The sequence below is a fragment of the Polypterus senegalus genome, chromosome 9 (genome assembly GCF_016835505.1).
Source record: "Polypterus senegalus isolate Bchr_013 chromosome 9, ASM1683550v1, whole genome shotgun sequence".
Taxonomy (NCBI): domain Eukaryota; kingdom Metazoa; phylum Chordata; class Cladistia; order Polypteriformes; family Polypteridae; genus Polypterus; species Polypterus senegalus.
The window spans coordinates 20,030,612-20,044,166 of NC_053162.1; the positions used below are offsets into that span (position 1 = coordinate 20,030,612).

General features: G+C 42.2%; 1 protein-coding gene across 2 annotated transcripts in view; it reads right to left on the minus strand.

Annotated features, from left to right (window-relative positions):
- The window catches only part of LOC120535132 (astrotactin-2-like), a 2,291,264-nt gene that overhangs the window by 1,860,307 nt on the left and 417,402 nt on the right, over nucleotides 1-13,555 (minus strand). The gene's annotated exons all lie outside the window — the stretch shown is intronic.

The window sequence follows — 13,555 nt, forward strand, 5'->3', positions numbered from 1 at the left end:
TTTACACAACAGCTTGGCAGTTTAAATATTAATGAAGATGCCATAGAGCTTTTGGTGCTAGTAAAAAGGGTCAATGTGGGGAAGTGAGTTGGGGGTCCATGGCAGGGTGGGTGTTTTTAGATTTCAAATAAAAGCAGTGCCACTTAGGCTCAGTGGGTGGGGGCACAGCTATGGAGCCAGGCAGCCATTGGGTGTTTAGAGTGGAGGTGAGCAAATGTTTTGTCACTGGTTGCACATTGGCATTCAGGGAGGCATGGTGGGACTGTAGTGAATACTGCTGCTTCACAGCCATGCCACATGCACTTCAGAACAGCTAAGTATGTTCAAGCCCGGCCAATACTTGAATGGGAGACCATTCAGAAAAAGATGTGTTGGCGTGGCCAGCAGGGGGAGCTTACCCTGTGGTGTTAATGCGGATCCCAATGCCCCAGAGCAGTGACGGGGACACTGTTGTGTAAAAATGGTGCAGTCCTTCAGATGAAACGTTAAACTGAGGTCCTGACTCTCTGTGGTCATAAAAGATCCCTGGGCATCCTTAATAAAGAATAGGGTGCATCTCAATGTTCAGGCTACATTGGCAACCACGGCCTAGTCATTCTGGCCCCCTAATCATCCCCTGTCCGTAACTGGCCATCTCTCTCACCACTTCACCCCTAATAGCTCATGTGTTGTGAGCATACTGGCGAAAAATGGCTGCCGTTGCATCATCCAGGTGGGTGCTGCACATTAGTGGCTCCCCATTCACTATGTAAAGTGTTAGACGTATATGACATCTAAGAGCAGTGGGGCTGTTGGTGTTTCCAGTGCTCAAATGTATACATTGTGGCGGACCACTGAAGCCCTTACACAGTCAGAAGGACCGGGGGAGAGGGCTTATTCTGGATACTGTCTCCACCTGACCGATATAGGGCTTACAGCAGGGCCGCCAGTGGGCACCTGGACGTTTACTGGGCCCTGTTTGGCAGCACTGCTGCCAGAAGAAGGTCGCTGGACACCTGGAGTCCTTCCGGGTGTCTTATAAAAGGGGGCCAGTTGCCTCCACTGAATGGCCTGAGTTGGGTGGAAGAAGGACAAAGCCAGTAAGGAGGACTGGAGGCGAAGGGACTGTGCCGTACCTGATGTTGTGGACATTGTGCTCTTGTGGAGAGAGAAGAAAGCTCTTCCCCAGCTTTAAAATAAACGTGTGCTGTTGCAATAAGAATATAAGTTTAATGTCACTGTGCTCTGTACAAAAATTATTTTATAAATCCACTCACATGTACAGGCCAGGCCAAAGTTAAAACACAGAGGATCTCAGCATTTAGAACTGCTAGGCAAGCATCTGAAGAGAGAAGGTACAACTACGAAAATGGGCATTGCACTCTTTCTGTATGTTAGAGATGAAATGGAATCCTCTCCTTCCCTTGTTTGGAACCTAAGTAAGGGCCTGCACATGGAGAAGACAGTACAAAAAGACTTGGACAGCAGCCAAACACTTTGAAGCCGACGGACAGATGGGTGATATCGTCATCCGTCCTGAAAAGCCTTCCAGCGCAGCAACGGAAAATGGCCGACTGTATACATCGAGATCCCACCTTGATAAAGGCATTGTCTTGCTATGGCTTCCCGTCTGTAATGCCACGTAAATCGTCAGTAAAGAAAGCTAAGTTATTTTCTCATATGTGATTTTTACCGCCGTATCACTATGGGAGGGATATCGCCTTTTAATATCACATCTCTGTATTTTTCAGTTACTTAAAACGTCGCAATTACAAAAGAACTTATTCCAACTAGGGAGCTATCGCCCCTAAAAGGAAACAGCTGTGTGGTGAACCTCGTGTCCTGTCTGTCTGTGTCAGGTTAGGCAGGTTAGGGCGGTTATACACGGCCTTGGCTTCACAAAGTCAAATACTGATTGCTCTCCTAGTTACCCCTGGTGTTTCGAGTGCAAGGATATCCAGACATTATATCAAAGAGTGGGCTCTGGGGTCCCCCCTTGATGTTATACTGAGCTGAATGCTATCATCACAGATTTGATCCACCTAAATAGCAGAGCCGGCCATGTCACATTTTGGGCCACAATAATCGGTCCAGCATAGATGCTTCCCTAGTCCTCAGGGACAATTAAAATGTGGGTGAGCAAACATAATTCACTCAAAACGAAGTTCAGTTATTCCTTCCACGTTGACTTCAATGCATTTCATCGAGTTCACCGAAATTCCCGAACATTTCCGCCTTTTTGTCGAAGTGAAGAAAATTCAACAGAGTTTGCTCATCACTAGTCAGCAACACATTAAGATTTTAATGCCTGACGTTTTCATTTTTTCTGATGTGTTATTAATTTTTATTGTGATTTTTTTTTAATATTGTTTTTCATTTCCTAATAGGCGCCGCAACTTTTAGGATGCGGTGTGTTGTTGGGCAGCAAGATGAGTGCAAGTTTACACGTAGAATACAAGCATCTTACAGCAGCATCCCATAATGCACTTTATTTTACTGCATAGGTTAAAGTGTAAAAAGTACTACAGATGACAGTTTGTGCTAAGAATTTTAAGACTGTAAGCTCCTCTTGTTTTTTTTTAGTTGGAAATTTTGTATTTTCACCGTCAGGGCCTGAGAAAAGGCACACTTTTGCTGCCTAAAAATATACTTAGTAAACATGAGACAATACACTAAATCCTAACAAAAGAAACATTACGTCTGAAGATAAACAAGTCCAATTTCTCATTTTTGAACCACATACAGTACTGTGGGTGAACAAACTTGTTTTGATTTGGGAAAATGGTTCAAGGGATTAGAACATAAGTAGGCAAAGAATCAGAGAGAAGAGGTCCAATACTTCTATTTTATTTACTTAATCAACTATAATAATCAAACACATATAATGCAGACATACAAAACAAAACAATACTTACAGACATATAAAAGGACACAGAGCCATCATCCCAGACCAGTAGACTGAGGGGGCCCGCTTGTCAGTCTTGTCAAAGGACCAACTCATTTTGCCTTTCATTTACCGGGCGGTGTGCGCTGTCCCCACAGTTGAGCCTCCAAAGAAACTGAGGGCGGAACCTTCCCTTATATACTAATTAGGTGACCTTGCCCAAAAGCGGCCTACGTGGAAGCAGTGTATGCAGAAGTGATCAGTTTCTCACACCCCCTCCTTCCACGGGACACGGCGCTTTTTCCTTCTACTCTGCCTTGAGACTAGTGCCTGATACCAGAAGACACAGTAATATGCTTACATGTGAAAAAAGCCTCTCGAAGTGAAAAACAACTCCTTACATAGCCTTGGCTGTATCTTTAGAACATTCCCGGCTGTTTCTCTCAAAACATTAGTAGTGCAGCTGGGTTTCGCGCTGAAACGACCAACGCCCATCTGCTCTCTTGATCCCCCCCTCTCTTTAGAAAAATCCTTCCATTACAAAACTGAACTAAAAAAAAATTAACTTTTAACTTAGTGCGTGAAATTTGAATTTAAATTAAGCAATTGGCCTTCATAAATCTCAATAATCTTGTAAATGTGTCCCCTGTGAAGCTTAGACACTCGACTGACGATCCAAGAGTTGGGGTATCTCGCAAAGCATTAAGCGCCAAGAAGAAAAGACACACAATCAACAATCGAGGGCTTGGAATGTTTAGAGACCGGCATGAAGCAACGGGTGCCAGTGCACTGCTAAACAATGAAACCCAATCGAAGGGTTTTGCCCCCCGATAAACACCTGCACTGTGGTTCAAAAACAGATGCGCTGCACAGTTACAATCGCTGCGCTACCGCCAGGCCCGTTAGCAGGAGAGATAGGCTGAGTGTAAGCAGCAGGTGTTGCGCCCAATTCAGTCCCCCTTGTTGCCATCTGGCTAAAATGTCAACCAAATTTCAAAACCAGTGACGTTTCACGATCAGGGCTTGCACAGCAATAGACACTAGGCCTCACCCTTCTCTACGGACCATCGCAAGGTCCAAATTCCATCCTCCTAAAATGAAGTCATTTACCTTTACGAATGCTCGGTCCGCAGCAATGCAACGGTGAGAACACGGCTCAATCACCGGTGACAATTGTGTGTGCAATGCTTGTTTCTTTTCATATCACAGAACAGGAGTACTGACTGATAAATGACCTACAAATGATGGCACACTGCAACACATCACAAAAAAAGTCGGACAACACACCAATTGCGGTGAATTGTGACGCAGCCTTCCTCTTTGTCGCACCTCCTGAAATGTCATCTCACACCCTCAGGGGGTGCGGGCACCTCAGGTTGGGACCCCTTGCACTAGACAGACCCCGCTGCTTGCTACAAAACATTGTTCTCTAGGACCACCAGTTTCTTCTACCTCCTACCATACCTGAATTACTTAACATTTCTTTCTTCAACTTCCTTGAAACTCAACAGCAGACATTTTCACAAAACTTCTGGCTTCAGATAAAGGGAAAGTGGCACTAAGAGAAAGAAATGAAAGAACTGCTGATACAGACAGAGCGTCAGTGCAGGGTAATCCATTCTCAATCTCCCCAAATGTTACCAAGCAAAGAACACTCAGACTGCTGAGCTGAAGGAGATCACGAAATGTGCCGGTGAGCTCTGCTGCTATCTAGGTAAACAAAAACTGAGCTGGAGGAACTAGTGAATGACAAGTCAGGAAACCCGTAGAGCTCTTCTTAAAATCCATGAAGGAGTCGGTGCTTCAGGTTATTTGAAACAAGTCTGATATTTTACTATTTCATAACTTTATGTATGTAATTTGGACACCACAAACTATGCAAACGATAACACAGTTTAAGAAGATGCAGAGAAGAGCACTCAACTGTGAGCACCTTTTCACACAAATTAAGTGATCAGCCATAAACCGAGACAACTCTACAAGGAGTAGTAAAGTCTGATGCCTGAAAAATGGACTGTTTTGCATGAGATGGTAGCACTGCAGATGTGTAATTCAAGGAAGCAATCATAACAGGCAGCAACGTTATCAAAAGTGTGTCATCCAATTCATGAGAATGGGCCATACCGGACACAAAGCAGGAGACGGTGCCTCTCCATCCATGGCAGGGTCTGGTCACACACACTGTGGACAACAATCCCGGGACACAACCGACACGAACAGAGTCACGGGGTTCAAATACAGTGGTTTTGTTTCTTTCAGATACCTTTACGGCTCCTCGAGAATTGTTCCTCACTGCACATTACGCATAGTAATGGCGAATCTTTCTTCTTTCTCTCTTTTTTTAAACTTTTTATTAATTTTATTAAAATCAAACAACATTTCAATCAAGAAAGTCAAGTTTAACAAAACTATGATTCGAAACAAATCAATCCCCACCCATGAGAAAGAGAGCCAAGAGTTGAACAATAGTAAAAATATGGAAATAAATAAATGAGTAAGAATAAATAGAATAAAAAAAGATGGAAGAGAATCTGCTTCCTCGATTTAAATGCTTATTCTAAAATGATATTTATCAGATCTTGCCAGGTTCTGAAAAAAACATTTTGCACACATCCTCTAAGTGAGAGTTTGATTTTTTTCCCATTTAAGAGAGAAGTCAAGCAAAATGACACCTTTAAAGATTACAATATGAAAGTTTTCAAGGTAATCTATAACATCGTCTTTCTCTTCTGCCTCCTTACAAGTGTAGCCCTCAGCCTCCTTGATTCTGACTGTCTGAGGTGAGGTGGTGGGCTCCTTTTAAGCCAGACCCCGAAAGTACTTCTAATGTTTGGGCAAAGTCCAAAGTTGGCACTCTGGGTCAGGTTAAAGTTTCGTGAAGTAGGAATGGTCCATCCCTGCAGCACCCGTTAGAGTAATCTAGATGAGAACAGGCCATTCATCCCAAGTCCTAGCCACTTAATTCTTCCAAAATAACATCAAGTTGAGTTTTGTCTTACTGTCTATCACGCTACTTGGTCACAAATTCCAAATGTCTGTGGAGCTCTGTGTAAACTAAAACTTCCTAATGGTTGTACGAAATTTTCCCTTAACAAGTTTCCAACTGAGACCTCTTGTTCTTAATGACGATCATTTTAAAGTCACAATCTCGATCCACTGGGCTAATTCAGTTCATAATTTTAAACACTTCAGTCAGGGCTCGTCTTAATCTTTTTTCCCTTAAACTATAAACGTTCAACTCTTTTAATCTTTCCTCATAATTCACCCCCTGTAGCCCTGGAATCAGCATGGCTGCTCTTCTCTGGACCGTTCCCAGTGCTGCTATGTCCATTTTGTAGCCTTGAGACTGAAACTGCACACAGTACCAGTGTGTCCCTCGAGACTCTGACTCCCAACAATGCCACACAGGGAAGTAACAGGGAGCAGCAACATAGCAGTGCTGCCCTCTAGTGTGTTGGGGGACTATATACATGAAAAAGGGCTAACTGCTCCGCTCCTTTCATTATTATGGTCTCCCTTTCTGCAAGGGATAAATTCTCATCCTCACCGAGAAGCCAGTCCATTTTTGGTCCTTCCACTCTGGCCTCTCTTCCTAGCAACGGGACACCTTTCCTCCTGGATAAGATGCCGGATAATCCTGCGTGGCACGTAAAACACATAAGCAGTCCAATCTAACACCCTTGTCTTTGTGGATGTGAGAGAAAAATCACAGCAATTAGAGGAAAAGTCACGCTGAACCAGAATAAAGTCAAACTCCACATGGACAGACCACTAGGGTATGGGATTCCAATGTAGGAGACTTGATCTGTGAGGCAGTATTAGGGTGGGTGCAAATACTGGACATGCCACCTGTTCAGAACATTCAAATGCTACTCTGTCACCAAGCTTCACAATTCAAATGCAAGATCCTGCAATTCTGAGCCAGAGGGAGCAACTGCTCTGTCACAATTCCACTCTAGAAATAAGTGGGATCAAAAAATGAGTGATGGTCCATGCCCTCACACACCAGAACGATGAAGACAGGCTGGTCGGCTTAATGCTGTAAATCCAGAGAAGTTAGAATGAAAAGGGTCCATACTGAAAAATACACTGCAGAAAAACTGACCTGCCATTTGAGCCATTGGGCTGCTCCAAAAATATTAAGAAAACAACAGCAGCATCTTTTAAAGCCTAGAAAATGGACGAATGAGCTCAAATAAATTTGGTGTAGGAATGCAAAAAAGAAACAAAAACAGACTCAAGAAAATTTGAATAAAATTTACAATATTTTTCTTTTGGAGGTAAAGTTTTTATTTTCTTTTTTCTCACTGCAGTAACATGAAACAGTTTTATTTAAAGCTTTCATCTCAACATATCTCAGCAGTAAATTGGTTTTTTGATAGGTGTTTAGTGCAGTAATAAAAAAAAAAAAACCTGCTGTCATAAAACTAACTTTTTTATTTATTTTTGTATGGGCCAAATATTGCATTTCAATTGAAAAAAGTGGAAAGGTAGATATACCAAACCTGAAATAATAATATAGAATTTGGAATTTGTTTGGTTTAAAATGTAGCAATTCAACCGTCTCTTTACGGTTCCGACATGACAGAACGTTCACTTACAAAGAGAGCCCTTCAAACAGATCATTGCAGCAGTCTAAGGTGAATCTGATCTGGAGCCCAGGACCCTCAACTTGATTAAAAGGTGGACATAACCTCACTCAGGTTACGAGCTTTCTCAGTGCAAATTCAGATTACTGCATTATCTGTACGATATTCATTCATTATCAAAATTCACTTAATCCATGAAGAGGTTGTGGGGTTTTAAGGCAAAAATCAACCCCAAGCACCTGTCAGCAGGGCACACTCATAATAACTTGTTCACAGAGAGCTGATTTAGGGCTGAAATCTGAACTGACCCATGACAGCCACACCCGGGACACACGTTATGCAGCGTACCATCTTGCTATATATATATATATATATATATATATATATATATATATATATTGTGATAAAGGTGCCTGACCCGGCACAGACTGACCCAGAGGCACGTGTAAAATCCAAACAGACTTTATTTTTCTTCAGCTGGGGGGCACGTCTTCCACCGTAATCCCTTCAGCCACAATACAGTCCCACAAGCACTTAATTTGGACAACACACAACTCTCCACTTTGGCATCACCACTCCTCCCAGGCAGCCTCATCCTCTTCCTCCCGATTCTGGCTCCTGAGTGGTGGATGCTGGCCCTTTTTATAGCCCACCCAGAAGTGCTCCGGGCAGGACTGTAGAGGAGTCCAGGTTGGCTCCGGGATCCATGCAGCATCCTCTGGTGGCCACCCCAGATCCCCACAGGGTTGGGGAGAACTCCATCTCCCATGGAACTCTGTGGGAAACTGAGGCACCATCGTCAATCAGGGAGGCGGCCACCAAGCATCCCGGGGGAGGTACTGAGGAGCCAATTGCTGCTCCCCCGGAACATAAGTAGAAGGGACCCGGCCACCTGCCACAATATATATATATATAGTCACAAGAATGGACAGGAAACATAAAAAGGTCTTGGGCAGCCACCCATGTATTGTGCCCTGGCTGAAAAAAGTTTTACATTTTGAAGAGTTGTGTCTGGTTCAAAGTCCAAAACACAACTAAAGACATGTGGCTTTAACAGTCAAAACTGGAAGTGGTGTCATTGGGACAGGAAGTGACATCATCATGGGTGCCGGAACAGGACATGACATCATCACGGGTGCAAGAATTCTGTGGAACTTCCCACGAATGTTCTGCAGAGGATTGAGAGAAAAAGTCACTGCACCTCGCCACCCCCTGGTCAGGTATGGAAATGACACTATTCGGACCCTTTAGCTGCCCCCATGCACATGTGTGTGACAATGTATATATATATATATATATATATATATACATATATATATAAATATACATATATATATATACTAGCAAAATACCAAGCCGCAGCGGAGAAGTAGTGTGTTAAAGAAGCAATGAAAAAGAAAAGGAAACATTTTGAAAATAACGTAACATGATTGTCAATGTAATTGTTTTGTGACTGTTGTGAGTAATGAGTGTTGCTGTCATATATATATATATATATATATTTAAACACACACACATAAACATATATATATACATATCTATACATATACACATATATATATATATACACACACAGCTATTTCGTATCAGTGCAATACGCTGCTTGTTAAAACGGATAACTCCCGCTCTTACGTGCAAGTCTGCGAGGATATTATGAACTATCGTGTTTGTTCAAGTTCTATTTAAATTTTAAATAGAAGGAATTTTTATTTAGTCGACAGAAATATCTTTTGTAGGAATGGTAAAAACAGACAGGAATATTATTCGTAAATAAATCAACTCAAACCTTAAACAACTTATAATATTTTGCTCTCCATAAAAATATATCCTGTCTAAATTATACAAGTTAGAAATATTTCAATATTCAAATTTCTTTACTCATGTAATTTTATATAAATAATAAACTTAGATTTTAAATATCCCAAAAGATTTTGCTCTCCATAAAAATATATCCTGTCAAAATTATACAAATTCAAATATGAACATGCTGCATAACAAAACCTGGAAATATAAATAAAATGTGTTCCTTTCAGCAATAACAAATCAAATCATTCAGTTGTCTTTGCTCATATGTCATTTTAGAGCTGGACGCCTGGCATCTTTTTTGGCCACAGGTTCGTTTCTGTTTGGTGTGAGGTTCTGTGTTGTGGAGATTCTCAGGATGGATTGCAGGTGCTCATCAGTGAGGCGACTCCTGTGTGCTGTTTTGTTAGTCTTTATCACTGAGAAGAGCTTCTCACACAGATATGTGCTACCAAACATGCACAAGGTTCGAGCGGCATGTAGACGGACTTTTTTTGTCCTTTAAGTGCCGTGCAAACTCAGTGCGCTTAGTTTATCAGCAAAGTGCGTATTTTGGGAACACCATAGTGACGACTTGGTTTAACATTACTTGGCAACAGGGAAAGTGGGGCAAGGTGAACTGGTGCATTTGTGTCTCCCATAAAAGCAGCTTCACTTGAAATCACTTTGTGATTGTGCACGGGTTAAAACGTCCGCTGAAGTGTCAGATTCTTATTTAATTCTTCTGCTTTCTGTATCTTCTGCATTGCATTCAGGACTTTCAGGTTACCCTGATGTTTTGTCTCATAGTGCCGTCTTAGATTAAATTCTGTAATTACAGCCACATTAGCTCCACAAATGAGACACACGGTTCAGTAAACATATACTCAGCCTCCCATCGGTTTTTAAAGGCTCTATTTTCAGAATCAACTTTTCTCTTCAGCATCGTGTAAGCTAGCTTCGCAATAACTTGCAGCATCATAAGCTAGACTTGATTAACGCGGTAAGTGTTCGGCAAGGCAGCTGAAGCGCTGCATTATGGGATCTGTAGTTTATTGTGTTACCAGCGCTTCATATACCGGGCTTTAATAACAATAATACAGTATATAAAATGATCTCGGGGCGGATATAATTACGCCGGGCCGGATGTGGCCCGCTGCCCTTGAGTTTGACACATATGGACTAAATAGAACTTGAAAAGATATATTTTTCAAATGTGATCGCGCAATTCAGATAGAGTTGGCGCACTACAGCCTGCATGCCTCAATAAGTCATCCTCCCCTCGCTCTTACTTTTTTACCGTTCATCTAATGAATACACTGAGTATGGCTTTACCAAAACAATCATTGATGGCGAATAAAGTATCCATTATTCGAGTATGTAGATCGGGATATATATATATATATATATACATATATATATACCCGTGTATCGCAGCGGAGACGTAGTGTGTTAAAGAAGCTAGAAAAAGAAAAGGGAACATTTTAAAAATAACGTAACATGACTGTCAATATACAGTATTTGTTTTGTGAGTGTTACTGAGTGTTGCTGTCATCAAGGATTTGATTATCATTATTTCTTTCAATCAGGTTCGTATTTGTAGGATGTGTTGTGTTCAAGTTACATTCCGTGTTTGTCAATCGTTGTAAAGATGACAGGTTTCATTCATCGATTCGTTTCTTACTGCATCAATAAACAGCTCGTCTTCTTCTTTATCTGAGACCCGACACACTGCACACTGTTTTTTTTTTTTACACTGTCTTCCTTTAGCGGGACATTGACTTTTTCCACCGTGTGCTTTGTTTCCGCAGTAGTTGGATTTATGAATATGCTTATATGTATCAGGCGCTTCATATTTTTGCTGCCTTTTCAATTGTGTAATTCGGTTTTTGTTCAGCGCTCTTTGGAACTGTTGCTTTTTGTCTGTGCACTGCGTCAGTTCACGTGAGCCACTCGGTGTACATGCATTGAAGGTTCCCAGCTGTGCTGGTGCCATCTCGTGCTATGTCCATGGCTGTATTTAATGTTACCTTAGTCCTGGCACTTAAAACTTTCTCTCGCAGTTTTGCTGAGTTTGTGTCAAACACCACCCTGACCATCTCATCTTCCTCTGCATAAGCACAGTCCTTCACCCGTGAATATTTACCCGTGGCAGTTTGCTATTGGATTGCTGCTGACGGACGGCCTTATATGGGGAGGCACTAAATTACAAACGCCAGCGGCAGCCTGTCTATGAACTTAATTTAAAGTTTAGGTTTACATCGTGCTTTGTTTCCGAAGTAGCAGAACTCATGAATACTGTATGGTTGTATATGTCACTCGCTCGCTTCTTATTGTTTTGCTGCCTTCTCAATTATATAATGCATGTTTTCTTCAGCGCTTTTTGGGCCTCTTCCTGGTTTTCTACGTACTGTGTGATTACGTGGAAGGCGTGATGATGTCACACGAAACTCCGCCCCCACGGGTTTCAAGCTCATGTCCATTACAGTAAATAGAGAAAAACAGCTTCCAGTTATGACCATTACGCGTAGAATTTCGATATAAAACCTGCCCAACTTTTGTAAGGAAGCTGTAAGGAATGAACCTGCCAAATTTCAGCCTTCTACCTACACGGGAAGTTGGAGAATTAGTGATGAGTCAGTCAGTCAGTCAGTGAGTCAGTGAGTGAGTGAGTGAGTGAGTGAGTGAGTGAGTGAGGGCTTTGCCGTTTATTAGTATAGATTGAGGTATTTATACTATATATATACAAGAGATATCCAGAAAAAAAGGGAATTTTTTTTTTTTTCGAAGGTTGGCATACCTGCTGTAGGGGGGTCCTAACGGTCAAAATAAGCCCGGGACCGCGTCAGTCAGTTGTGAAATGTCATCACAGCAAGAGAGTTCGTCAACCTCTGCTGAGGTCGTTTGCTCCACCTACCGCCGATGCGAGAGTCGTTCGGTCATCAAGTTCCTCACTTTGCGTCGCGAATCCGCGGCCAAGATCCATCGTCAGCTTGTGGAAACCAAACTGAAAGAATTCTTGGGTGGGAAATGTTTTTCCAACGATGAGGAGGTGAAGGAGGTAGTGGAGAAGTGGCTTTCGGAGGTGGAGTGGAGCGTATTCGACGAGGGTATAAAAAAGCTGGTGCCCAGGCTGAAGAAGTGCATCGAAGTTGGCGGCGATTATGTTGAAAAATAAACACGTATTTTGGAACATACCCTGTAAATTTGGTTGAAATATATTCATTTTTCGATTTTAACAGCTGTTGTAATATATATATATATATATATATATATATATATATATATATATATATATATATATATATTTATATATAGTGAGGGATAAAAGGAATACCTCAATACTGGAAGGAGCAGGAGGAGAGAGAGTTTGCACAGGGCATTATCACCTCCGTATCACTAGATGGCAGCCCCCCTAGGTTGCAGCAGTTTCTCGGATTCCCACAGGGTACTTGGGAGTTGGATTTTGTAGCCTCAGTGCAACTGGGTTCCATTAGTGCTGCCAGGGGGTGCTGTAAAGCCCTACCTTGTTGGGCTTCCGCCTCACTGGAAGTGCTTTCACACCATGCTAAAGAGCCACCGGAAGTATTCTTGGATGCAACATAAAAGAAATCCGCTACCTTGTTTTAGGGAGCCAGAGTTGGGATGCTTGCCAGGAGGAGTTCAAGAGGAGGAGGAGGAGAGAGAGAGAGAGAGAGAGAGAAGAAGATAAAGTAATGCTGTGTGATTTTCTTACTGTGTTTGTACTTGTGGCTGAGGTGGGAATCACTTACAAAGGATGTGTTTCTCACAAATATAGATAGATAGATAGATAGATAGATAGATAGATAGATAGATAGATAGATAGATAGATAGATAGATAGATAGATAGATATTTTAGTTACTGCCTTCATTTTTATAATCTAGATACATCATGATCAGTTGCTTGTGACTGCCAGTTTTCTGGTGTGACATCTAAAACAACTCATTCTTAAGTGCTATGTATCTATCCATAGCAAAATCCAACTTTGCAGCTAATCATAGGGATGGGCTCCTGTGTGTTGACAGCCATTGAGCAATACAAGGGGTACAATGCAGCTGTAAGGTGTGAAGCCCAGAGAACGTACAGCCGCCCTATCTCTGACACAGACAAGCAGGACACGACTTTGCCACACAGCACACTGTTATTTATATAAACACAGTCCAGCACCAGCCCATGCCACAGTCTTTTTGCCACCTCCACTCCTCCTCAGGCTTATAGGCCCCCAGAAGGACTCCAGGCATTGAACGAGCTTCTCCTGGCAGCACTTACAAGTGTGGCGGAAGTGCTTCCAAATAGGGC